Source organism: Pholcus phalangioides, unplaced genomic scaffold (assembly GCF_987345545.1).
Source record: "Pholcus phalangioides strain wild (caught in Gottingen) unplaced genomic scaffold, Ppha-v1.0 ptg000017l_1, whole genome shotgun sequence".
In the NCBI taxonomy this organism is placed as follows: domain Eukaryota; kingdom Metazoa; phylum Arthropoda; class Arachnida; order Araneae; family Pholcidae; genus Pholcus; species Pholcus phalangioides.
Genome location: NW_028301610.1, coordinates 35093933 through 35121054, shown reverse-complemented (window position 1 = coordinate 35121054; position 27122 = coordinate 35093933). Strand labels below are relative to the sequence as shown.

At 34.2% G+C, this 27122-nt stretch overlaps 1 protein-coding gene across 2 annotated transcripts in view; it reads right to left on the bottom strand.

Annotated features, from left to right (window-relative positions):
• Positions 1-14765, bottom strand: part of bru3 (CUGBP Elav-like family member bruno 3) — a 606527-nt gene extending 591762 nt beyond the window's left edge. For both annotated transcript variants that reach the window (XM_089246538.1, XM_089246542.1), the window contains exon 1: positions 14397-14765. The gene's annotated coding sequence lies outside the window, so the exon portion shown is untranslated. The remainder of the gene's footprint in view (positions 1-14396) is intronic.
• Between the last annotated feature and the right edge of the window lie 12357 nt (positions 14766-27122).

The following is a 27122-nucleotide window of genomic DNA, read 5'->3' as shown; positions in this document are numbered from 1 at the left end:
CCTCATATCATTTGATCAGCAAAGAAGTCGTGGCAGCTAATCCTAACCCTCTTATCTAAGACCAAATTATTTTTGACACTCAAAATTTTCTAGCCTTCGTTCCATTAACATTTGCATAATGAACCGCCTCACTCATGAAAATTTTATGGCTATTCAAGAAGAGACGTCAATCTTATTCCGTAGGAATCATGAAGTACCTACGAGTTATGCAAAATTTGAAATTTAAACAAAATATATGCAAATTTTATTCATCATGGTTTCGAAATCTTTTGTGTTTTTGAACTTGGTTTCTTCGCTTTGGGATAACAAAGGCTGTTGCTTTGAATGAAGTAACTTTGAACATTTGTTCGTATGGTGACATGTTTATCTATGATTTCGTTCGTTTCGGTTCGATTTTTTTGTTTAAGAATTGTGATGAGATGTCATTTGAAGAGAACAAAAAACATTATTATCTACCTGCGCTTGAAAACATTAATTGTAGAAGTCATTTGTTGCGGTGGATTCTCATTCAATTTGATTAAATATAATACGACATTACGTAACAAGAAATGTTACAAGGGTTTTTCAAAATCTCTTAATAGACTCTCTAGACTTTTGTTAGTAGCTGCATGTGGAATAAAATATTTTTAAAAAGATTTTTTTTTTTGCCTATCTAGGTGAAATTTAATTTTCAACAGCTACTAGATGTCAATTGAACCACATTGGAAAATCGGAGACAAAAATGCAGGGTGATTCTAAATTTATGGAATAAACTTTAAGGGGTGATATACGGTCGAATCACAATAGCAAAAGTGGTACAGGGTATTTTTAGAGAGTGCAGAACAGCACTTCACCAAAAACATATATCATACTTTCTGACGGATTTTCTGCGATATGCGCTATCAAGCATTCGATTAGAGTTTGTTTTTTATTGGTGCAAGGAGCATCAAGGTGTAGGGTATTGTAATACTGTGGGCCTTCTCATGGTGCAACCTGGGTAACGCAAATAATCTACAGAAGTCATTATACCGCATGATCATTGACTAGATCATTTATAACCTTGATGCTCCTTGCACCAATAAAAAACAAACTGTAATCGAATGCTTGATAGCGCATATCGCAGAAAATCCGTCAGAAAGTATGATATATGTTTTTGGTGAAGTGCTATTGAACATTCTCTAAAAACACCCTCTGCCATTGCGATTCGACTACAAATTCTATGAATAAAAATGCTTTTTTAGGTCTTATATCACCTCTTAAAGTTTTTTCCATAAATTTAGAATCACCCAGTACATTTTAGTGACTCACCTGTTAGTATCATTTTTTCCTAAAAATAGAATTTATGTTTTGTTCTAGACCAATTTATGTTTCATTTACCCAATGCCAAAACAAGCCAAACAATGTAGAGACACAATTTCTCTATGATCTCCACTATAACATAAGACTAATAGAAACCATGACATTCCGAAACCAATTCAATATAACCTCAAGGCATTACGATTTCGTAACGTCCAGTATTTTTTCTACTCATTCAGATGATAATAGCTCTACTTCCATCTATTGAAGATATTTTATTTGTATGGGAGAAAATATTCTATAGATGTTATAGGCAGAACCTTATTTCATAACCCCATGTAAGATATTTGAAAATTCGCATAGATACAATTTTCAACCGGCACGTTGAGAGGAAAAGTAGGCATGGAAAGAAATAGGAATGAAAATGCGATTGTGTGTGTGTGTCATGCATCTGCTTTAAGGGGTCTCACTACTCTTTGACGCTTCAAAAAATCGATTTTTCAAAAATAATTTTAAAAAATTCTTCATTTCATGAGGAATCGAATGCAAAAAACCGCTTGTCGATCGGCCATTTCTTTCTTCTGCTATTTAAGAAAAAAGAATTGTAAACAAAGAAATTTAAAGGTCCTTTTAAATGGCCCTTTAAACGCCACATTGGTGATGGTGATGCAAAGACATTTCTGGAAGTGAGTCGATGTAACCCCTATGGAAAAGATGTGCCAATCGCCAAAATAGAATGTGTGGGACATGTTCAAAAGCGCATGGGGACTAGACTTCGCAAATTAAAAACCGAAATGAAAGGAGTGAAACTTGAAGATGGGAAACCGCTCAGTGGAAAAGGACGTCTAACTGACAAACTTATCGATAAGTTATCATGTTATTATGGAAATGCAATAAGAAATAACAGTGACTCGTTAGAAGATATGCGGAAAGCTGTCTGGGCAATTTACTGCCATACTTGTTCAACTGATGCTGAACCGATGCACTTCTTTTGTCCCCAAGGTTCAGACTCCTGGTGTAAGTACCAAAAATATAAACAGTCACCCAAAGGTCAAGTACATCAGTATCATCATAGGAACCCTATTCCTCCAGCGATTGCAAAACACATCAAAAAGGTTTTTATACATTTATCAGAGCCTGAGCTTCTAAAGAGATGTTTAGGAGCTAAAACTCAAAACAACAATGAGTCGCTAAACAACTTAATTTGGAAATTTTGCCCTAAAGTGTCAGGATGTGGGCGAAAAATAGCAGAAATTGCAGTCAATGAAGCTGTAATAAGTTTTAATGAGGGAGCAACTGCTAGGGCAAAGGTTCTGAGTGCACTAGGAATGGAGCCTGGTTGTTTTTTTCATACAGCAGCTACGAAAGCAGATCAGCAGCGTGTGCGAGTTGCTGAAAGACGTGCTGACTTGACCACATTAGAGGCCAGGAGAGCAAGACGAATGCATGAAAGTGAAGCAAATAAACATATCCTTGACCAAGAAGGTTTGGTGTATCAAAAGGGGCACTTTTGATTGAGTGAAAACAAAAAGTATGCAAATTACACTTTAAAAAAACTTTGAACGCGATTTACTCAGAATGTAGTTTTTGGAGTTTATCCGTAAGAAAAAAGGAAAACTATTGGACTAAATTTGCTGAAACTTTGCAAGAATGTTTATATAACATATACTAGTAGAATAGACCTCAGTTGTAGATATCCGACAATTTTTTCAATTTTTATAAATTTATACATTTTCAAAAAAATAGTAAATTTTGAAAATTTGTGTTTAAAATTTTTTTTTAAATAGTTCCTTTTTGTCAATTGCCACAATAGAGGTCTATTCGATTTGGGCATTCACATAGTTTAATTTCGTGCCACAAAATTTAATTTATCTGATTTTTTTCATTGACAATCTTACGGATGGTGGGATACTGCGGTTTAAAAAATCTGGAATATTTGTTTAATTTAAATTTTTTTTAAAAAAAGTATACAAACAAGAGTGACAAATAAAAAATGTTTATGAATATATGAAATGTTCTTAACAACATATAAAGTTTTTGAATTGATTGAGTGATATTTACTATTTAAGAAAACCACTCAAAGTAAGGGAACATTTTTCTCCTTTTTTCGTACTGAAAGAGTCGTGAGACCCCTTAACAGCATAGATATAGATAGCAAAGCGGTCAATTTTACCGCCATACCCTCCTCCTGCATTGTGAGTGACCGTTTGGTGAATAAGAAACTTGAAGGAACCGCAGCCAAATAAAGGAAAGAAATGTTTTAATGGACTTCCCCGATCCATCTTCTGTAGGCCATTCATGGAACTAGCCAAGCGTACTTTATGGAGTCATATATAATATCCGCATACAAGTCATTCTTGCACACACCACATAACCCATCCTGACTTCCTTCGGTGCTTTCTTTTGCCTTTTTTTTTTCACTTGTTAAAGTACGAGATATACCAGAATACTCGGGAAATATGTACTCCTTTTTTTTCATGAAAAAAAATCCAGGAAAAAATATATATAAGGAGATACTGGATGATGAATAGAGTTCCGAAGAAATGTTTGTGCGGTCCGTTTTATGAAATACACATGGAGATGGGACAAAATGGTTCTTCTTAAGCAAGAAGATCAGTCAGAACTGGAAGTGAAAAATACCCGTGGCTATTCGAGTAGTTTAGAGAAAGGATTTTCTGAGGCAGCTAGAAACACAAATCCCTACCGCAAACACTACATATACATCGAAACATGTTCCCAAAAGTAGGTGTTAGATGACTACGCTCTTGTAATACATCTGTGTATATTTATATAAACGATTACTTCGTTAACTTCTTTTATGTTCGATATATCATCTGCACTTTTATTTATTACCTTATAGTTTACGCATGTATCTGTTGGACCAATTGTTTGTTTGAAGGAGATATATCTTATTGTAATCACCATAAAATACACCAAACATGATGCATAATATTTCACCCATTGTTACGGACAGCATAATTATTCAACTACTTCGTTTATGTCCTAACATGAGAATATAAACGTGCTTAGAAACTCCTTACCCAGACATTTTTTGTCTCAACCGTTACTTATAGAAATGTACTTTTAACCTTTTAAGCGGATTCTAAAACGTTCCTGATCCGCAATATAAACGTCACAATGGAAATCACAAAACCTTCTAGAAATTGGCACATATTTTTAAAAAGATTATTTTTTCCTGATTTCGTCAGCTGATAAACGTGTTCCCCCAACACAATATAATAATTATAATAATAAAACAATAAAAGGTAAACTATCATTTTCCGTTATTTATGCTGCAAGCATAATCGTATGCAACCTCTAAGGGAAAGAAAACATTATTTTTTCTCTCCTCATTTTGTTATCAAACTTCTCAGGATTGTCACTGTAAGGGCTAATTATAAAATACATCAAAACAATGTGCCCATTTTATGTCATTTGTTTTACTACGTGCCGTACATGTAGCGGGATGAAAAATTTAGTTGCAATTGGAAAGTTGTTGCCCCATTTCTTCTGAGCCCAACCGAAAAAAAAATCCCATGTTTCCACGTTCACTATTAGCTGAGATATTTGAGTTAAAAAATCACTGATTGCGAGGGAAAGGACAGCGTGTATCTTTCAAGCTGGTTCAGAAATTTAAATGTCAAGGCCTTATTCGAGGTATGCAAATTCTAAAACATCAAATAGAGCTTTGCACAGTTCTGCTGAAAATAATTTATATGTTTTTAAATTTTAATTCTGAGATTAAAAAAAAAATATGTAGTAAATGTCTATTCTCTCTCAATGCGATAAAAATTTCACTGTGATTATTTGAAAAAAATAATCAGGCGGTAAAAAAATTCACCACCTATGATGTACCACGTACTGAGATCTGCGCAGAGGGGGTTAATGCTCGATTGCGGTTGAAAACAACGCTAAAGCAATAACGTAACGAGTGACACAATATGATGTAACGGGTGACACACGCCTATGAATTGTGATACAAGTTAAAATGTTAAAATGGCATATTTCACAACAGATCTGTTTATTTGTGAACTGTAATTGGGCAAACAAGAATCTGGGGCCAATCAAAAGCTACATACACTTCGCTATTTATCTCTTATATATCTCCATGGTGGCAAAAAACGTTTGACTTTTTCCCGCGAAAAAAAATTACATTGCCTCAAAAATAGTCGACGCTCGATATAACGACCCCTTCGTCTCATCGAAAATGGATAGGGAGGGTCGTTGTATCGAGAGTGAAACATATATGATAGTCGTTCTATGAGAACATTTGGGACTTCTCCTACCGGTCATTGTAATGGAATGGTCGCTATAACGATCGTCGACTGAATTCTCAAAAAATTTTAGAACATTCCATCTAATTTTTCCTAATCATAACCAACTGAAATAGGAGAAATTCAATTATACCCACACTGAATTTCAAAACTAAAACAAAATTGGTATCCTATAACATACATCATAGAAGAATGAAATTTGTTATTATATGGATACGCTTATTGAGTACTTATTATAAGCTTTCACTTGGTGAAATTTACTAAATTTTCGCAAGGATTGGGATTGAATTTCTGAATTTCACATAAATGAATAATGTGATATAATCATTTATAGTCAAACATTTCATACATTCTATTACTGTTTCTAGAAAAAGATGCAAAATAATCGAGAGAATTTCAAAATTTATTAAAATGCGGAATTATGGCACGTAGAGGGAGATTTCTAGCAAACTTTGCACAACATATAATTTGCATAGATGAAATCGTCAGTGGGATACAATAAATAGCATATAAGCGAGCGATAAACATGAGAAGGTATGAAAGTTTCATATGATTTAGATGGTACAGATCTGACGGTATATTTGCAAAGAAGAAACTCAATAGGATTGCGTGCAATACTGCCGTACATCTGAACATGAATTCATGCAAAAATAAATAAATAAACTCCAGGGAAAAAAGAACATTCTGTGAGTGGAACCTTTGTAACTAAAGAAAATCTGGGTATTTTCGGGTTTTTTCCCATGTTTTGGTTCCGAGATCAGATTCGCATCTAAGAATAAAGATTAAATTTCTCAGGAGCGACTCTTCTGGATACAAAACTCGTCCTCCAGCAAGCCTTTGATCTATAAATACGAAAAACAACCATCCATCTTGAACATTCTCCAAACAGAGAGCGACATCGAGAGCAACCTGATAACCGAAGTAAGAAGAATTCAGTAGGAACAAGAAATAAATTTATAAAAAAAAAAAAACCCTAAAAAATCCAGGAAAAATTGAGAAAAAATAGACAAAATAATATAAGACTACGAATCATGGATTCTCGAGAGATTAGTTTCTTTTCCTTTCTTTCCTGTCTTTTATTAATGGGAAAAATATAGTAATAAAATGAAGCAAAATATCAGCAAAAATAAATTTCGAAATAAAACTCAAATATAACAACATTTTTTTCTTCTATATGTACGCTGTATATTTTAGATAAAAAAGTAATTATGTACTTTGTTTTGTTTTTGATGTCATCTTTTGAGAATATGGTATGTACAGGAGATTACACACGCAACATGGACAGACATGATAACATTTGTCTGTGGATACTCTGTACAACACGTAGCGATAATTTTGAGGAAATTGAATGTTGTCCACTTCTGGATTGACCTGTCTAGTTACTGGAAACGAGAAATAGCTGAAAATATGTCTAATATTTTATAGTCTTAATCTGTGCATGCATTTTGAAGCCGATCTTAATTGTTCACTAAAGCCTTTTCAAAGAATCCGGTGATTGAACACTTGGTGTAATGAAACAAGCGCGATCTATCTTTTTTGAATAGTAATAGATTCCATTACACCATAGCACCCATGGATTAATAAAGAATCTGGAAAATAGCGATGACTCTCTCAAAAAATGTATTAATACGGACAAGGTTTTGATTTATTTCTGAGACAAGAATGCGAAATGAAACTATAATAAAATATAAAATAGTGTGCGCTGCTCTTGCAGCAGCATCGCATCATGCGCGATTTGCATAAAAATGCATATTTGAGCGTTATGCTGTGAACGTGCGATAGGAAATGAACCTGTGAGATATTCAACTTGTTTATATAATTCTACGTGCCATTTGCTGGTGTAACTGTGACTGAGGAGCTTTGGAAAATTAAGTAGGTTAGGTTAATCCTTAAATTTAGGTAGGTTAAATTTAGCGGTCCGAAGGTATTCCGGCACTCCGTTGGTATAGACCGTATAATGTGACGCCCTTCCCGCAACAAAGAAAACCCCTGTATGTTTTTCTTGGATTTTTTGAATAGTTTTTCTTGAGTTCTAAGTTTTTCAAGTTCTACTTGAAAACCGAATCCGCAGTTTTCCTGTAATCGTAAGGAGCCTTTATAACACAATGAAGTATCGTTTTTTGAGTTCGAATTATAGCAGGGAATTATTTGTCGAATCTACCTCGGCAAGGACCGCAAAAAGTTAAGTATGAATCTTTCTGAAGTTCATGGGCTTTGGCAACGTGTTCTAGCCGCAGATTAGATCCCCACAATTCTTAGTAGAGGGATATCCGAGCAGTCACGGTCAGAGGAGACAGATTTGCTATCATATGTTGAAAGACTTCTACCAAAATCCAGTTAAGGTCTTCTTCCACTTCAGCAACCGGAAAGGTTATAAAATTTGTTACTGGGACCAGAAAGTTTTGTAAAGGTCATCTGCATGCGCTAGCAGCGTTTACAATGGGCGGACATGCCCACTGTTTCAATTGAGGCTCACTGTTCAACCAATGAAGTGTTATTTTTTTTCACGGATGTGTCCAAGTTGTGTGCCACGATGTGTCCACGGATGTGGCCAAACGCCAACTTCGGGGTGGTACCGAATTATGTCTTTTGTTATCGGACATTGGCAAGGAATCTCTGGCCACTTCGCGAACTGGCTAGCCAAAGCCGGAAATTCGGAATTGTCCTTGTCAATTTACAACGGAATTATTCTATTCGCGAACTGGCCAATTTCGTGCTTTGGCAGTAACATCATATGTAAGGCTGCCGTCTAATAAAAAAATGCGTACTTTTTTTACCGAGTGTAAAGTCGTAATCTTTGTTAATGGAATCTACCTGATATTCTTCTCCTAAACTGTAGATACCGAATTCCCCTACCTATCACGTATATATATAAATATACGTACGCCTAATTATCACACCTCCTGTCAAATCTTATACCGGAGAGTTATGTCGAAGCCTTCTTTGAACATCGAACAAAAGAGTCTTCTCCCTTAGACACTTTCAAAAAGAAGTTGGGAAAAGGTGGAAAGACTCGCACATATAACAAGATTTTTGTGCCGCTATTCTTCGCGACACAACTCATTTACAAAACATTATTCCCCTGTCAAGAGCCTACTAGTAATAAACTATCACAGCACATATTACATTTTTCATTCTTCTTTCCCAATCAAATAACAGCGAGCTTGAAAATTCAGCTCATCGCTTCCCCTCTTTGGGGCGAACAAATGCGGGACCAATAAATCAAGGCATTTCTAGAGGACAGTGCATTAATTGAAAGGCCCAAGTTCTCGTCCATCATTTTCCAGGTCTGCAAATCGATATCAGGTTGAGGCGGAGGGGGAGGGGGCCATGCGATTCTCCTTTATTCTTCTTATATTTTTTTTTTTTTTTCGATATGAGTGTCATATAAAAATCCAATGAGACTAGACATTTTTGTCCTATTATTATCATCTTTTTCGTCTTGTTTTCTAAACCTTTTGACAAAATTTACTCGTAAAATTATCGATAAAATATCCGTATAAAAAATAATACAGTAGGAATTGGTCAATTCGAATTTTGGATAATTCGAAATTTTACGAACTCCCCTTCGAATATTCTATGTAATTTAAGGTTAAAATTTCTTGTTGAATTCGATTTTTTGTTTTTTGGATAATTAAGTTCGAGGAAAATTGTGATTTTTTTTTGTATGAGCAAATTTCGTTTGGAAAAGTTCCTACAAGAAGCTGTTTTCTCCATAAATTTGTTAACAGCAAATTATTAAAGACAAATAAGTATTTGAAAATTCTGTTTTTCTCTACTCTTTTTTTGATAATTTAATGTCCATTTTAACATTGTTCAGCTGGAGTGTTCCGAGAATATGTACCATTTAATACCCATTGTGTTTTTCAACATATATATAAAGGTGTACCATTCGAAATCTGAATTTTTTGTCGTCGTTAAGATTATGGAAAATATCGGAAAATTCAGATTGTTATACGTTAATGAAAGTATATTTTCTTGATAGATAAGAATGCTAAGCAAAATTTGAGAAATAGTTTCGTACTGGATAGTAATGAATTGTTTCTGTAAATCAGGTTTGAGCATGGTGAAGAAATTCTGCAGGCATGCTAATTCCAGAACAGTAGAATAACGTAGCAACAGTTTTTCATTGTTTATTATAAATTATTAAAATTTGGGAAAAAGTTCCGTGACTTATTATAAAATTTTAATAATTCATAATTATTATCCTGTGTGAATGTTAATGATGTATTTGCAATTCGTGGTCATTTTGTGAATGCACTAGTTCGTTATAAATTCCGTAGAGGAGTGTGTACGAGGTTCATGTACGGTTAAGTAGTAGTAGTAGTCATTTTGTGAATCTGAGATAGATTAATTGGATAATTCGAACTTTTCTTCAGGGACTTCGACTAAGTTTGACTGTTTTCTATTTCGTAATACATGAAACCTCGATATAACGATATTCTGCTGACCAGGAAAAAATATCGTTGTATCGAGAGGCAAGATTTTATCATCAGGTGCCATCAAATTTATGCTACTGTTTTCATACTTTCTAAATCAGAATTGTTAGTACCATCAAAAAATTCACTTTGTTAGTGTCTTTTCCACCACAAAAAATTTTAATTGGTTAGTTGATAAACAAAATTCAGTTAGAGATGTGTTTATTGCCCCTGAAAAGTGGTGCTTATCGCATCACACTTTCGTGTATCGCGCATAAAGTAGCGTTACCGAAAACTTCAACACTTACGGTTATCAGGTGGTTCCAAATAATGATATTATTAGACATCCTCGGAAAACTGAAATATGTGACGAGTCTGAAATCTTTATCGTAGTAAAGGATACCGTTGTATGGAGAGGAGTTTAACGTTAGACCATAGGCGATTCCAAACGAAATTTGAAAAAAGAATATCGTGGAAAAGGGATTTATCGTTATATCGAGTATCGTTGTAGTGAAATTTCGCTGTATTTCTCAAGATAATTAAATAATGATGTTATCTAACATTGCAAATTTGTAATTTTCCTATTATCTTAAAAGTTAGAAGAAAATTCTTTTGTCAAGTAGCGATGTTCATTAGAGACAAAGTAGAAATGATTAGGATCTCCACCTCTAGCATGGTTTCATAACACACCCAAACTATGTCGCGAGAGTTTTGGATAATTAATGACGTGAGTTAATTAGTAATGAGAGATAATTCATAAAAAGAACTGGATAATGAAATAGATTTTTCCTCCGGTTCCAGTACTGAAATTTCGGTTGTGAATATATTCTTGAATTAGAGATTGAGAAATTTCAGGTAAATTTCAGACACTGGTAAACATCATCTCGCTCCGTGTTTGAAATGTTCGGAGATCTTTTACATGTTCAAAAGCCTCGTGGAAATGGTAAGCTCAGAAAACGGTACCTGTTTCACTATCTTTGATCGGTGAAATTAATCTGGCACATTTGACCAACACACGGCGGCTCTTAATCAAGAATTACTTCGCTCTAATTGCTCCGGCAGACGAATTTCTCCATCTCTGATTGCTAATCTAATTGCATCTAATTGCTCCACTGGCCTGGATTTGTACGGGAAACGTACAATTTCATATGCCTGTTTCGAATGGATTAGCATCTCGCTTAAATTATACAATATTTAACGTCAATAACCGCTTATTCGAGTACGTTTTCGATCGAATTACAGCCGATGTAAATGCGATCAAAACAATTTTATAGGAATTGAATGAGAATTACTGGATGGACACGAATTTCACCAATGCTTTATGAGATATGATTGAGACGACATGGCAATTTAATGTTTTTCGTATCAGGTATTCCGATATTATTAGTGATTTGATATGGTATTTGGGATTATCAAATGACATTCGTGATTATCAATCGGACATTCGTGAAGCGAGAATAAGAAATGTGCGTAATAGAATTTCTAAACTTAATATGATTAGTAAATATGATTAATGCTAAAAAATGATAATTTTTTAATGTTATTAACTGATTTAACTGTAAATGTTTTACCTGTGACGTTCTTGTATGATTTTACCGACACATGAGGAAAAAGCAATTACAAGTGATGAGTAAATAATTTTTTTTCGCAACTATGTGGATTCTTAACAATGTTTTATTACGAAAAGCGAAGATTGCAGACTTTCGAAAATGATTATAATTGCCCAGTTTTTTTGCTAAAAAGTCTACCTAATACAACTTAATGCCAGAAATTAAGCAGTCCAGTGTGGTTACCTAACGATGAAAATTGCAAGCATAAATGTAAAAATATTTTCTCTATTGTGTTTTATATATTTTTACATAACTAAAAACATTTTACATTGACATGAAAATAACAGCGTAATATCATCAGCTCATTGTTAAACACAGTAATTACCAACAAAGCCATTACAGTAGAAACTCTTGATAACGGGCATGCATGGGACAAAAATTAAAATTTAGTCGTCCAATGAGGAGATACGATATACAATGGAAGCTCGTTTATACAACTTTCACATTTATATGACGTTTGATTTCGGTCGCAATTGGTTTTGCATTAATGTCGAAATGTATATGTTACTGTGTAAAAGTGATACACCGGTAGTGATGCATAATCTTCAATCGTCTAGATAAAGATAGTTTGATTAAATTTCATTACATTTATCAGTTTTACCGGTGATTATGTATAATTCCCAAATGGAGTCGGAAAGTCTGATAAATACAGAAAAATTTATAACCTTTCTTCTCTTCATTAAATCAATTAATTATTTTTACCCGTACATGCTACATGCACAACACACATTTTGCAGTAAAAATTAAATTAAATTAAAATAAGTGTGAAGACGACAAAACATTCATAACAACATTATCAGACTTATGATGTTAGCTTTCTTCACACGTGTCAACAAACAAAACCCCAACATTACCATTCGAATTCACCATCCTGGACCATAGTTATGTGCCATTAATTAGTAATTAATTGATGATTTATAATTTTTTGCCAACACGAGCTTAGAATTAAACATAATCTTAGTTGAATACGGTAAATTTTCGGTTCATGAGAAAAATTAATAAATTAGAGTTTACCTGATAACGTGGCTAGTGTAATAAATTAATGCCCTATTCCACGGGGCATGGGATCAGAAAAGTGTCCGTTAACTGGAGGTGTCCGTCAAGGGAGGTTCTACTGTGTTAGTAACAACAACCGACTCTAATGACTTCAGTTTGTCTTATTCATCTGCTTACATATAGACATTGCATGTAAATTATCAAAGAGCAGTGCGTAGGTAGTGTTCTTCAATGACATGACGAAAAAAGTTGATTTTCCTATATATTTTTGAAAGAAATTCAACAAATATAAAAACTGACTTTCCAGTTGTAATTATTACGACTAAATTTATATTTCAAGTTTGAAATAAGTTTTCATACAAAATAGAAACCCAACTCGAAAACAAATTTCAAAAATACGCAATGACAAATCTACGCTCTTCTCGGACATATTTGTAAATGAGAGAAATATTATTAGTTTTTTTTTAATTTTAAATAGGTGTTTTTCTGCCATTTTCACAGTTAAGTAGGAAAAAATAATTCACACTAATCAGCGGCAGTCACGGAAATATTTCGACGCGAGTTCTTTCATCGATCATTTTCATGCGTGCATATCTATAGCAGACACTTCAGCAGCGCGTATATACACATTTATACACATTGAGTCATTTCGTGAAAATAAAAATACACCAGAGTTTTCCCTCTTCATCATTTCAAAGAAAAATGTATATAATAATGAAAAAAAAAAATCGACATAGACATAAAAGAAGCGGACGCGAAGAAAAAATTAATCTAATTTAAATATTCATACCGTCTTTTCTTGTTCGCGTTTTTTAATTACATAAGGCCTTGCAAACATCCCTGTAATTGCTTTGAGTGTACGTATAAATTAATTCTTCAGAAAAATTTTACTCGTATATTTATTTATTTTTTTTCAATAATTACAACAAAAGATGAGATTATTATTTTTTTACGAAAACGAAAGAAATGCAATTACTTTAACTGTAACAACACCAAAAATTAAACTAGACATAACGATTTTCCTATTTTTTTGTTTTTTAATGATGTAATAATATTTTTTCTATTTTTAATGTGTTTTCTGAGAGAAAATATTTTTCACTACAAGAAATGGGGAATTTTTCTATTCACTGATATTTCTCCAAAGATGAAAACACTAATAATTCTGTGTATATATATATATATGCGTAATATATTTTTCATAAAAATGTATATTCATTGAATTATTTTTTCTTGATTTTATCAAAAATCGATGTCGATATATGAAATATATTAATTTATAAACGATATAATAAAATAAATAATTAAATTTTGACAGATTCCGAATTTTCCAAAGCTTCAACTCATTTTGAAATTAAATCGATTTTTAAAAAAATTCTTAATACATCTATATAATTATATATAAGCAATAATATATTTAAAATTTCAAAAATAGCAACAGATTAATGCTGAAAACGTAAATTGTAACAATATAAGAACAAATACACGTAAGTTAGAATAAATTTCAAAGTTGAGTATAATATTCGAATATAAATATATAGTATAATTCATTTTTAAAACTGATAGCAATATTGATGATGACATTATAATTTTTAGCATAGCTGATATCAAGATTCGAAAATTATATTCAACTTTCAAGTTTATTCTAATTTACATGTATTTGTTCTTTTATATATATGCTGTCAATTTTTAAATAGTATATTAGCGGATAATGTAATTAATGAATGAATTAATTATTTTGAAATTTTAAAGTTAAAAAAAATTGAAATGAGACCAAGTTGAATTATCGGATTTTATATTAATGAGAAAATAAATTTAAGACTTACCCCTTGGTACCACTCTCTAGTTAATGTCTACCTGTTGCGCTTGTCTAAAGTCAATATTTATTAGTTGAATCTATAATTATGAGATGATGAAATTAACTACTCTTTCTCTACGGAATAATCTCGATGTATTCGAAACTGCACAAAGTTTCGAAAAATTCAAAATTTCTCTTTTAAACTCCTACAGGTGTTTCAAGACAAATCGTACCTCGAATATTCTTATCTTGAAAAAAATTGATTAGTTTATAATCTCGCCAGCCACACTCTAAAGTTTCTGATATAACTACGGTAGTGATGAAGAAAGGATATATAGATATTTAATGGTTCGGTTATATATATTAGAATGAAATCAGAGGAAAGAGAATCTGGAATACGAACGCCGAAAGGATCACTGAAATCTGGATATTTCTTGAGTATGGCGCCATTTAATAGAGAAGCATCTTTGGCGAATTTGGCGTGCGCTTGAAATATCTTTTGGATTTCTTAGGATACCAACTGTTGATACTGATCAATAATGCAACTAGGAAAAGTATATATAATCATACAGAGAACTACTTTCGCTCCCTCTCTCTCTCTCGCTACCGTCCGTCACGAGTTGATATTATTTCCCATGAGAGATTACGCTTGACCGATGTAAAGATTATATTCCATAAAAGTACATATTGTCAGGATATTGCATCAATCATGCCCATAGTAAAACTGTAAATTGAATGTAAGCATTCCCCCATTGCTATCGACATATTTTCTAAAACGGAATTTTAATCCCAAGATTATTTCCAAAACAATGTTATAATAAAAGATTTAAAAACAATATTAATACTTTAGCTAAGGAACTGAATTTGATAGTATAACATTTAATGTAACTGAGTAGATAAATTTTCTGAAGATAAAGTAATTTGTACTTGACTGAATGAATTTATTGAAGAATATTTTCGTTTTCCATTACTTTTTCAGTTATTTTCGAAATGTTCTTTTGTTGAATGTTACAAAACGCATAAATATTTTGTGCAACAATACCGAAATTGTTATTTTGTATAAACCAAATCGAATACACAAGGTGTGTGAACGAGAACTCCTGTGGGCAAATTTTAAAAATTAATAACAAATCGATCAATTGACATTACAAGGTGTGGTTTGCGCTGACATTCTTACCATGGCCTGGAGTTGTTTTTTGATAAATTAAAGTAACAAACCGAATTTCACTCACAAGTTGTGCTGTAAAACGATAAAATTCAACATAATACATAAAATGCCGCACATACAGTGTATAATGTTTATTATAACTTGCGTTGCATAAAAACTATCACTTTTTTCACTTTTTTCAAGGTAGGCTACTCCTTAACGGGTGAAAGAGTGCTCATTGAAATGCAGTAGCTCTATGGAACGCAAATTGTCAAAACATTAATTATACATTGTCTGTGTTGCTTTTTATGTGTTACATCGATTTTTATTTTTACACCGCCACCCGTGAATTAAATTTGAATTTTTTTTAATTTATCAGAATAAAATTCTAGAGCATATATGATAAGTATTTTATATTGCAAACGCATCTTTTTATGTCAATTGGTTGATTTGTTATCAATTTTTAAAAATTAGTCCAGGACTTTTCGCCCGACTCTCTATTGTCATCAATTTTTCTGGATATATGACATTTCCATGTAATTTAATCCTCTAGCCGGCATTCACGAGATATCTCGCTTTCTTAAAGCTTTTTATTTCAACAATGATAAGCCAGATACTTTTAATGCTCATTTCTCAGTGGAAAACATGATCCTATTTCTCTTTACTTTGCACCTTCTTAAAATTAGCAGGACGCCTATTTGGAAAGAAAACGCTGTGATACTTCAAAGGGGGTTTGGTGGTTTCAGTTATGCCATGGAGAAGGTTAATGAATGAGCCAAATTCATTACGTTTTTATATAGTTCTAATTGCCCCATAACTTTGTGAAAGATTTTAATGAAGTTATAATCAACAGAAAATACTTGCTTCAAGCATTTGTACCTTTATTCTGTAACAATATGAATCTTAGAAAGTTTAATTAAAATATTCAATGGTAGACAATGTTATATATGTCATTCGTTAGACACTGGTGATATTTATACAAAAGACATCTGTGAAACATTCCCACGAAACAAATGGCAATTCCTTAGAATTTAAGGTGTCCCCCGCAAACAATTATTTTATACGAAAGAATAACTATAAATGTCCATTCTAACACATTACGCATAATTCCTCGCCGTGTTCATGCCAAGCATGGCCAAGATCTTGTTTCGAAATCCAGTTTTCCCAATCGTAAATTCTCATGAACGTATGAGGCCTTCGTGTGCATTGCTGACATTTGTTCATGCTAACAGATTCTAGATATAATCTCCGGGAAATTTCCACACCAGAGACCGTTTAAATTAGGGACGGAGGGGGGGGCCGCTTGATATCGCCCCCTCGCCCCCACAAAACATGACACGAGAAGCTTGTTCCTCTGTCTCTCTCTCTCTCTCATTTACGTCGCGTCCAACCTACAGTACCTAACAAACGCAGAATTCCCTGCATTTGCAGGTCAGGAACTTGCTCATGAATATGCATCCCGTCCACCTTCACTTTGCCCCCTAACCCCTCATGCTCAACTACTGGTCTTTACATTTCTATGACACGTGGTTATCTGGCTGTCTAGGCTTGAGGAAGCTGCAAGTTCTCACGCCTACCTTCTACACCCGCTGCTAAATTCGAGCGTGGAAATACACGGGGAACGGGAGATGGTAGGTATAGCACAACGTGGGGTTTTCCAGGCCGCCCGCGACCTCCCTCCACATACTACTTACTCGCAACTAACATGGCTCATGGGGTGCAGAATGCTCTCGGTCATCTTCACGTCGAGATGATTATGAATAGTAATCTGCATTTCTGATGTGAAAATTTAAATGCGACTCGGCGGGTGGGTTTCCAAAATCTTTATCCGCGCAGTCACCTGACATACGGCCGGCTTTTGACAGCGTGTGGAAAGCTCTTTCTATCTCTCTCTCTCTCTTTATCCACTGTTCTCTCACAACTTGTAATTTGATGTTGCTGTGTTACAAGACTAGTGCAGTTTGCTTCGGATAGGTGGCTGAAAGGAAAGCTGGGGAGTCTGTTTCTCTCTGTGATTTTCGGCGAAAGAAGATATTTTGAAGTCTTCCACCGGAAAGATATTCTATTACTCAAACTAAATAATACCGTTGAGAGAATTTAAGTCACTTTTCTATTGCTAGGTAACGTAAGAATTCGTAAGAGTTAGTGGCGTGATGCGCAGAGAAATCGAAAGATAATTCTCTATGACAGCGTTTCTCAACCTATGGTCTGCGAACCAGAGGTGGTCGGCAAAAGTGGCCCGCAAGTGGACTTGATAATTCAATTCCAACTGAATGAAATATTATTCGATTGTTTTAATTGTGATATTAATAATATACATGTGGGTGTTATTAAAATTATTATTATTATTAAAATTGTGATATTAATAACATCCGTATGGGTATTATTAATATCACAATAATATCCATATTTCCAAATGAAAATTGTATATTCATATGTAGGTGGACCATATCGCATCAAGAAAAATGTGGGAAAATTGTGATCCTAAACACACGGGATATCACTAATTGTAGCCAAAAATTGCAACTCACGACAAATGCGCTAATTAATGCTAAAACGGGAAATAAAAGGCTGTTATAAATTGCAGTAAAAAAATATGTATTTGACGAAAAATCAAACGACAAGATGATGAGAAAAATTTGGGAAACTGGGATGTGTTAAATTGGGTGAAATATGGGACGACAGCAATTGCCATCAAAAACGTTGTCATAAGTCTTCAAAATCCCCAATTGTAGTTAAAATGGCTGAATGATTGAATGAAATGAATGAACGCCAGAACTTTGCCACTAAGATAAGTCCAGTGGAAAAGTTCTGGCGTTCATTCATTCAGTTCAAATGGCTGAAAAATTTAGGTAAAAACCGTTGAATCTGAAAAAAGGGTGATGAATGTTTGTATTTATAGTTATAATTATCATAGATATTAAGCGTAAAAACTCTATTTATTCAAAATTTTAGTGAACATTACAAATTCAAATAAACATCGTTGAAAAACTGCACAAAATTTAAAAAAAATTCTGAACAATCAAAAATACAGGAATGTTCCGTAATTCGAGACAAAACAGGTCCGTCGAAATGTTTCATACATTTTAATGGTCCTTGGGTTCAGAAAGGATGTAAAATGCTGCTTTATGGTGTTTGTTAGGATACAAGGTGCGCTCGAAGGAGTTCGATTAATGGTCTAATATTTGAAGAACAACCCTGGTTAGCAACATGCGCTCATGCATGCGCTTTAGGACACGCAAAAAAGTGACCCCCAGCGTCCAAAACCCTAAGCTGAAGTAGAGTTGCCCGGGGCAACCGATAGAACGCATTGAGTGTGAAAGTTGTTGTCACAATGCAATGGAACAACGTGCAAACACGAGGTTTTGCTACAAAAGAGGAAAACTGCGATAGAGATCCTTAAAATGTTGATGGAAGCGTACGGAACAGAAACAGTGAGTTAAAAATGTGTTTACAAGTGGTTCAAACGCTTCCGCGACGGAAAGAAAACTGTTGATGATGAGCTGCGTTCGGGTCGACCATTAACAAGTAGAACATTAGAGATCATCGAACAGGGTGCCAGATACTTATGAATGATCGGCGGCTGACTGTGATAATAATAGTAGATGAATTGGGGATTAGCAGACTTCTTTTTTGTTCCCGCGGCTGTAGAGAGTCACGAAAGGCCTCCACTTTGTAGACGTACCGGGCATTGAAGCAAGAGTGAAACACCATTGCTTTAGGCGATTCCAAAGAAATCTTTTGCTGGAAGTTTTCAGCAGCTGGTCAAAAGTGTATTGTAGCTAATGGAAATTACTTCGAAGACCAATAAAAATATTTTGTGTTTTTACTTTCCGTTTTCTTTATTTTCTGAGACCATTCACCGAATTTTTTGAGTGCACCTTGTAAAGGTGAAAATAAACGGTCTTCACTCGCCACAAGGCGACTAGAGATTTGAGAGTGCAGACTTGAGATTATCTACTGTAGTCACCACCAATTTTCCAGTGTCACAGTTGAAAATGAAAAAAAAATTATCAAATTAAAAGAAATAATTTAATGTGTTACGCTATTTGGCAGTGGAAAAAATAGAGAAAACATTTTTTGGAGAAGATGGCTCTGAAAAATCAACATGTGTTCGTATGCCTCAAAAGCTAGATACCGTCATGTTCCCTCAATCAGACGAATTATTGCAACAATATGGAGACAGTGAGCTGAAAGAAATGTGTCAATTACTTGGTCTCCCTAAAAGAAAGATCACGATCCGAGTGGGAAATGCTGAGAAAATAATTTAAACAAGCTTTAAACCACCAATATCTTAGAATCACTGTTGGCGAAGACTTTCCCAAACCTGATGAAATTTGGGACGATGAGAATGATATTGCAAATTCAATTGACGATTCCACCAAGCAAAGTCGTATTAGAAAGGGTATGGAGCAATGCAGAAACCATACACATCATAAACCAGCTCATCACTCTCACTTAAAAAAGGATGCACTAGAAAACAGGGTTTTCATAAAAAACAATGTGCTAAAATATTATTAGAGGATTTAAATTCTGAAGAAAGCGTTGAGTTGTGATTGCAAGATTTCATGGACTGCATGGTATGTTTCGGTAAATGTGCTAAATCTGTAATTATACATAATAACAGGATTTATTATTGTATTTATATATCTTTTTTTTTCGCCTTAACACATATAAAGGCATTGTATTTTTGTTTTACAAATGTGCTATTTAACTATTATGTTTTATTACGTTTAATACAATTAACTCTTTGGCCTCTACAGGGATTACTATAATCTGGATTAGCCAAGTCATATATAGAGTATGTAAGCTTATTTTAGACTCAATTCTGCTTCCAGTTTTGGTTGATTATTTATTAATTTATTTAATCTGCTCAGCAGTTCTCGCCCAACCTGTATTATCATAAACTTTTCTGGATATGTGAGAATTCCATATAATTAACCTTCTCACCGGCATAAACGAGATATGTCGCTTTCGTAATACCTTTTATTTTCGAAGAACAGCTCTTTCATGTCTCCCTCTTTATCCAGTGTTCTCTCGCAACTTGTAATTTGATGTTGCTATGTTAGAAGATTAGGCAATTGTGCTTGGGATAGATGGGTGAAAGGTAAGCTGTGGGGGGGGGGGGTCTGTGTCTCTCGGTGATTTTCGGCGAAAGAAGATATTTTGAAGTGTTCCACCGAAAGATATTCTATTACTCAAACTACATAATACCGTTGATGGAATTTATAATGCAGGGGAAATTACTTTTATATCGCTAGGTAACCTAAGAAGTCTAAGAGTGAGTGGGTTTATTGCAGATGCGCACAGAAATCAGAAGATAATTCTCTATGATGTTTGTTAAGATGATTCTATTTATGACTTTTTGGGGCGTCAGAGGAATTATTATTATCCGGATTAACCAATTCTTATATAGCATATGCACGCTTATTTGTATAGCCTAATTTTGTTTCAAATTTTCTGGCATTTGTAACTTTATTGCGATGAATATTAGTTTTTTTTTCTTTTAGTTTAATGCTCCTAATACATTTATTTTGGTCACTGGCTGGATGGTTTATGTTTAAAGAACATATATTTAATGCTGAATAAACATAATAAAAATATTTAGATGCAGTGAAAGTAATCAAAATGCGCATTGTTTATAACAAACATATGTACAGTTTGTTTAATGATTCAGAATTGTTAACACTATTTATACAATGTTTGGTTATTTGTAGTTATCAGAAATGAAAAAAAACGATTTTTCTATATGGATTTCCCAGAAATTTTGTGTGGTTTACTCCGGGTGTACCGCAAAAACCTATATATAACCATATAGATAAAAATGTAATACCTAGTGGTCGCCAATACGTATCTACTGTAGATGCGTGATTCAAGAATCAAAAATTCAGTTTTACTTCCCCAAATTTCGTTTAGGAGTGAAAATGCTCCTTCCAATTTTATGCAGTTTTTCTAATCGGGTTATTTCTCTGTTTTCCGTAAAAAAAATCCCTTCTTTTCACACAACTACCCCCCCAAAAATTTTGAGAGGAGTGAAATTACTCTTCAAAAAATTGTTTTTTTTTATAACACTGTGATACTAAAACCAATGCCTGTGAGACTTCCCCTTAACCAAAAAAATCCACGTTGTAAACTATCTCATAGCTACGAATCTAACGAATTTAAACATTTGTCCACGAGCACAAGTTTATGTAATCTGCTAAAACGTTTAGTATACTGAAACCCATCAAATACTTTTTGAAAGTTTAAATATATAGCGTTAAAATTTTCGTCTTGAGAGCCTAGACTGAATTGCTTCTTTTATCGTGAATCAACTTATTTGGCCCCACGCTGTAGGAATGTGTTAACCATTATACAGGGTATTCTGTTAATAGACCGACGAACTCCGAGAGTTGTTAGTAGGCATCAAAAGGAACAAAAATTGCAATGGAACATGGTGTCGCAAACCACGGTGAGAGGATGAAAATCACGAAAAACGCATGCAGGCTCTGAGTCCAGAGGAGACGGAAGGTGGATGTCAGTTGATAGCTGAATGCGTTCGTGGGTTTGCTCACCATATCTGACGTAAGCAGCGTCGCGAAACGCATGCGCGGACGACGTAAATTAGCGCTGTTGTGCGGACGACATTAAAAGCATGCCTGTTATCTTCGAGCGCGTCTGGGGACGCGCTCGTTTTTACGTCGTTGTAAACTGTGCAATAACGTCAGCGGAAGCTTCTTTTTTCAACTCTTGTAATAATTAATCAAATAAGTCTTTTTTTGTAGTTATTTCTTTAGTTTTTGTCGTTCCAGCGGGACGTCGAAACCTGAATGCGATTTTTGCGATTTTCACCCTCTCAACGTGGTTTGCGACACCATATTTCTTTGCAATTTTTGTTCCTCGTGATGCCTACTAACAACCCTCTGAGTTTGTCGGTCGGTCCATTATCAGAGTACCCTGTATGTCGCGTTGAATCCTATCCTAACAAAGCAGCATATTTTGCTGTGAAAGTTGGACATTTAGAGCATTTTCAAGTTTAAACATGATTTCGCATGCAGGTGTGCACCGGAAAAGATGTAGCATCAGATCATAGAAATTGTTCTTTTATTATGTTTGAAAAATACTGGATTATCCTTTTTGGTCACTCTTTATGCACTCTGAACGAGATACCTTGTTATGCAAAGATTATACGATATTTATGGGACTCCCTATTGATATGTATATACAATAATAAAGTTTAATAAAGTTTCAAAATGATTGAGTATAAAATGCCTGCATAGACATTATTAAACCATATGAAGAAGACAAAGTAAGAGCTCAATGTTTAACCTTCGAATGAATAACTTCCGATGTATGCATAGGGTTTTTCAAACATTCATTACTGCGTCCAGTTTGAAGATAAAAATTCACAATTAGAATTGTCTTTGCTCATAGGGGTGTGAGTACATATACTTTCCATTTTGTATTTGGAATTTGCTGGTAGATGTCCCAATTAACGACAAAAACTCTGTTGTCGAGCATGTGCGGCGGTGATGTCACTAATATGTTAAAATATTTTGGGTGCATTTCTATTTAATTGTATAATCCGATTTTTTTTCTTACTAGAGTTTGAATCACAAAGAAGGTGGTTGTATATATTGGGAAAGTAATATTACTTCACAATACATCTATTTTATCAAATTTTTGAGAGTCTGTACGTCCTCTTTAAGGTCTTATATGAACAGTACAATTCGAAATAGATTTTATTGAATGATGTTTTCGGCTTTCTATACATCTCAGAAATTATGAGAAAAATTATCAACTCGAAGGAAAAAAACTTGATGGTTAAGCATTTAGGTAAAGAAACTACAACTTGCAGCTGCTGGAAGAAAGTTATCTAACGAAAATGTGTTATGCATGTTTTATGAATCTTTCATCAACATCTTGGGCGAGGATACGTCGAAGATAAAAAGGAACAAATACAGTTTCTTCTCTTTATAATGTATATGGAAGCGGCTCATGTTGTCGAAATCGAAAACAGGCGTTAGGCTTGTTTGACTTTAAAATTGAGTTTTGCCTAGGTAAAGGGAGGGGAAAAAAAATAACAGTCACTGTGTAAGTGTGGCATATAATTTTATATATGTATGCAAGGAAACTACACCTTCTCCATCATCGGCAATACACGCTTGGCTGGTTGAGTTGGCATATCTGACTGAGACAGAAGCTGCGAAAATATGATGGCAGAAAAAAGAAAGAAAGCCACGTGTGTGCCCGTGAAAGTAGCTTACGTATAGTAAAGTTCCACGATGTATGCAAAAGTGAATGCGTATCCCCGATGACGTCACGAGCCCTCCCCCCTCCTCATTTGCACTTGTCAATCCCCGTAGCAACGAATAACTTATCCGCTTGAAAGACGCTGATCCATACATCTCATCCAATCAGGTAAGGGACTGTTGATATTTTCTGCTACTTACAAGGTAGAATTTTTCTTCATAAGAGCAAGGATATGTGAAAAAATTAACCACAGGTGCGTCCGGGATCTAATCAAAACAAGCTAATGATCGAATAAATTAAACTAAGTATGAGCAGAAAACTTTGATGTGCCCATTATCCGAATAGATGACATAAATTACACTCTGAACAAAAGAACTAATACAAATACAAATACAACGCCACAACAGGCAAATTGCCCAACGAGGTGGCTGACTTAAGAACATCATGGATCCCCGAGCCATTTTTTTGGAGGCCCTACCTACTACTGCTACACCACACATGCACCCCGCCCACATAATAACTGATTATTATACATAATAACTGATTATTATGCATAATCGCAGAGAATTTTGGTAGGTTGGATAAATTTCCCTAAATTTCTAATTTTTTCCGGTGATTATGCTTAGTACACAAGCGTCGCGTCGTTGCTAAACATGATAAATCGTAATATCTGATATACAATACATGATAATTCATTCATGTATTGCATCATTATATCGGAGTACTATCGTAAAATTTGTTATCATTACATCGGGATCCGATTATATTCATAACACACACTAGACTGATTTGGATTTTTTTTTCATATTTAGCAAGTTTACCAGTTACACTAAGATATTTTGCATAATCACAGATGAATGTTTCAAGTATTTATAAAATTTACTAACGACGCTTGGGTATTATGCATATTCACCAGTAAAAGTGATAAACTTATCCAACTTACCAAAAACATTGGTAAGTATGCATAATAACTATATCATATGTACCGTAACATCAATAAAAACAATAAAGTTTACATGTTCCGAAGTGTCCACAGTTTTACTAGTTTTACCTTGAGTTTTACTTTCAATCCCCTTAATTTTGAGAAATTTTATAAATTTCTGAACACGTAAAATTGCAGTAGCTCTCATAAAAACGACACCGAGAAGGATGTACACACATACACTTCTATAATTATTTACTTATATAGCCGTATTTTACTTCATAGCTGAAATTACACTTAAAGGCGCACTTTCTAAAATACCAAAAATATTGAGAAAAGTTGTTATAATGGGTTTTTTGGACCACGTATTTTCAAAAATTCCTGAGACCACAGAAGGTTAAATACGCATCAGAAAATTATAAAATTTTTGGAAAATCCTAATAAAGGAGTGGGGAAATTTTCTAAAGCCCCCCCCCCCCCCCCTCAGAAACCGAAAACTTCCACGTAGCTTTTGATTCGGTAAAACACTTTAAATATCATATCATTTAAAATATCATAATATTTTCAAATCTGGTAAAACACTTTCACAAGCAAAGCACGTTCTTGTAGAGCCGACGTCACAATTTTTAGCGAAAAATGAAAGTTATTCTGCTGGAGTTGTTTGAATTCCCTGCCATGGAGTTTGAGTAGTTCAGTCAGATTTTATAAGCTAGCATGTGCACGACATTATGCATGCAAAAACCCTCTAGTGGTAAATGCCGAAACGAATTTTCTTCACTCCGAATTCATTTCTATCCTATCATTGAGCGTTTTTATATTTTATAGCTATCTGATGGGTAGTTGAAGCTGTACACAGCTCAAAACACACAAGAAGACGTCAATTATAGACACCCTTCAGTTTATCACCAAAAATAATAAGATTTCAACTCTACACAAGTCCCCTTAAATAATCAATCTCGGATCTAATTTCTCAAATACAGTATATTTTTTCTTAATCGATTTTTTTTTTAAAACTGAAAAAAAATTCTGACTGATTGAAATTAGTTTCTTAATTTTTACCAGAGCAAAAAATTAATAATAATAATAATAATATTTATTTGCATATAGGCCATTGGCCCGTTACAAAGACCGGCAACATCATAATTACACACAAAAATACATCATAATTCAAAAAACAGTAATAAAATGAAACGAGGGGCGGGGGTTAATCAATTTTTACATATCAACTTCAGATAGAAGTAAACAGACATTGTTAAAAAAATTGTGTATATCTAATATAGTGTGTATATAAAAGTCTATTGTGTATATAAAATTTCTATTCGATGAGTTAATATTTAATAATTGCAGAAATCCATTTTCATTATAATTAATAAATTCCCAGTGCGGCAAAATATATCTGTTACGGTAAACATGAAAAAGGGAACAATGAAATAGGATATGCACGACACTGCCATTGAGTCCAGAACTACAAAACGCACAGATCTCTTCGCAGTTATAACAAAATGTAATTTCACCATTGTCGCTCAGAAAGGATAAACTAGATCTCAGTCGGAAAAAAGTACGAATGACTCTGAACGGTAAATTAAAATTAAAATATGGCTCGCGTAAAAATGAAAAAATTAAATGTTTATAATGTGGGAAATATGTTGAGTTGATTGGCAACACCCCAGCCGTAGACATCGGACGTGTGTTGAATTGCTCCAGTGTTTACATTTATATTAAGTGATAAAAAAGGAGATATTTATACTACTGAATTGGTTATTATTTTTTTCATCGGTCATTATCAATATGCCGATTTCCGCAGTTGAATTTAGATGCCGTGTTGGTTATTTCTCTCATGTGCAGTATTCAATTATCCCGAAAATGTGTATATCTGTGAACCAACAAGCGACACATAGAGGGGAAACATCTGGAAGTGTGTTTTATATTTTGCTTTACCTGCTTGCGGCAGCAGTATCTACGGCGTTACTCTTTCGTTCCGGTATCGAGCGGAATCCAGGACCTGTCACTCCGACGGAGAATGAAAGAACTCTGTCACTACCGGATTTTGGTTTCAAACCTCAAAGGACTTTGGTACGTACCCCGACTAGTGCACCTAATTACACCTCCAGAAGGCCGCGGGTTTTGTCGTCACCTGACCTTTCGAATGGTGGTCATTTTTCGATATGTGAGTGTGAGAACTATTTCTTGGAAATCAAAAATTTGCTGCTATGTAATACAAGTGCCGTTAATGATCTTAAATCTAAGTTTGACATTTTTGAAACGAATTTTGCTCAAACAAAGTCAGATGTTGAAAACCTGAAAGCAAGCAACAGTTCTTTATTAGACCAAAACAAGGAGCTAAAGTCTGAGATCGCCACTCTTAAATGGAAACTGGTCGATCAGGAGCAATACTCGCGTTCAAATAATCTGATTTTTTACGGAATGGACGTCGACAAGAACTCCAGCTCTGG